Raw genomic sequence first — 2,500 nt, 5'->3', positions numbered from 1 at the left:
TGTGTGTGTGTGTGTGTGTGTGTGTGTGTGTGTGTGTGTGTGTGTGTGTGTGTGTGTGTGTGTGTGTGTATGTATGTATGTATGTATGTATGTATGTATGTATGTATGTATGTATGTATGTATGTATGTATGTATGCATGTATGTATGTATGTATGTATGTATGTATGTATGTATGTATGTATGTATGTATGTATGTATGTATGTATGCATGTATGTATGTATGTATGTATGTATGTATGTATGTATGTATGTATGTATGTATGTATGTATGTATGTATGTATGTATGTATGTATGTATGTATGTATGTATGTATGTATGTATGTATGTATGTATGTATGTATGTATGTATGTATGTATGTATGTATGTATGTATATGTAATGTATGTATGTATGTATGTATGTATGTATGTATGTATGTATGTATGTATGTATGTATGTATGTAAAAATGTATGTACGTATGTATGTATGTAGGTTTGAAATTGACAAATTACTGTCGACAGCTAAAAACAACGCACTGTGAACTTGATCCACACTTCAGCCCTCAACCGCTTGGGGTCAAATATCACCACAATGTTTTGTTTTTTGTTTTTTTCTTCTTCTTTCTTTTTCAAATACAGTGCTGGCCTCAAGTGAATAAGGATGTCTTGTATGAGGTAGAATAAAGTTTCTTAAACGTATCAATTCCCGAAATAGACAAATCTAATCAAGAAGCGGAAACGAATTTTCATTAACACTGCAATAATCTTAACGAAAAATGCAAAATTGCTTTACTGGATTTTAAGATAAAATAGGAGGATTCGTATCGGCCACAGGTCCGGGCAATACGTTGTCAATTTTAATTTCCTGTGTAATTCCAGCCGAACGTGTACCGAGGCTATGTTTCACCTTCACATAAAGTATCTGAGAGCGGACGCTCTGATTTTATTTTATTTGTTTTATTTATTTATTCATATATTTTATTACATTGGTACTCAACCCGGCGTTTGACAAGCGTCCTACACTTATTTATTACTATTCCTCTGTAGTTTTGCTCAGATTTACTTTTCTCTCTTTATAACAATGACACACTACAAATCAGAGGTCTTGAAAGTGCTTTTCATTACGTATCCCAGACTTATGAACTGCTGTTCTTCTTTAGCGTCCTGGAGACCACTTCAGTGCTGAATAGAATCAATAGGTATCTGCCTCCTATCACAATTTTTTTTATTCAGCCACAGATGGAGTATAATTGGTATAGATGTTACTGTAATGCGTTAGGATTAAAGACAAATACCTAGCAAAGAAAGGAAAACCAAATGGGTGTTGGATGGGTGTGGCATGGGTAAAGGGTGGGTTCATGCCTTGACTAGCCATATCCCATAAAAGAGAGAAAAAATAAAGTCCTTTTGGTGTATGTATGAAAAATAGTAGTTTGTATACGAACGTGTACATATTTTTACATTCTAGAGAAATGGGTGGATAAATCTAAAGTAAACGAACTCAATTAGCCCAAGACTAGTTGAGGATTACATTAAGTCTCTTGGTGAGTTGATGGCGGTCTGGGGGTGCATAGACTTAAGTAGTAAGCTATGCTTGAGGATTAAGTCATAGTCGCTAAGTCATAGTCGTTAGGTCTACATAGCCTCTTCCTCCTAATTGTTGGCGTACTACCTGCCCGTGGTGCCCCCTCTTCTACTGAAGGTGCGTCAACGACCGAGTTTCAGGCGGTATATCCTTAAAGAATTGGGTTACTGAAACTGAAACTGAGCCTCGGAAGGATGGATCATTGGAAACCGGACTGGAGAGAAATGGACAACTGAATTGGAAGAATGGTATTAAAAATGCAACATGGAATGTTCTTAGCATGTATAGAGATCGGAAGGGCTAAGGCCATAACAGATGAGCTAGAAAGGTACGGTGTGCAAATAGCAGCGATACAGGAGACTAGATGGTCTCAACAAGGAGAAATTGGAATCGGGAAATACAAAATTTTCATAGTGGAAGACAGGATAACCAGCACATTGGGGGAGTAGGTATCTGCATACATGAGAAAATTGCAGGAGCTCTCTTGTCCTTTACACCAATAAATGAAAGGATAGCAAAGGTAAAACTAAAAGGTAGATGGTTCAATATTACAACCATTACGGCTCATGTTCCTACGGAATACAAGGAGGACGAGGAGAAAGATTTATTTTATTCTACTTTACATAAGGTATATGGCAGTGTATGAGGACACGGCATCAGAATGATAATCGGTGACATGAATGCAAAAATAGGCAAGGAATCGGTGACCTTCCATCCGGCGATAGGCAGAAAAAGCTTACATTCGAACAGCACCGGAAATGGAGTACGATTGGCCTCTTTTGCACTATCAAATGATATAGTGATTGGTGGCACACTATTCCAACTTAATGATATACGCAAACAAACATGGACATCCCCAGATGGAAGCACAAAGAACCAAATAGATCACAAAGGAAACATAGAGATGCATTACCAGATACACGATTCTACAGGA

Source organism: Oratosquilla oratoria, chromosome 25 (genome assembly GCF_046742065.1).
Source record: "Oratosquilla oratoria isolate Oo_2021 chromosome 25, ASM4674206v1, whole genome shotgun sequence".
Taxonomy (NCBI): domain Eukaryota; kingdom Metazoa; phylum Arthropoda; class Malacostraca; order Stomatopoda; family Squillidae; genus Oratosquilla; species Oratosquilla oratoria.
This window is presented reverse-complemented; position numbering follows the sequence as displayed.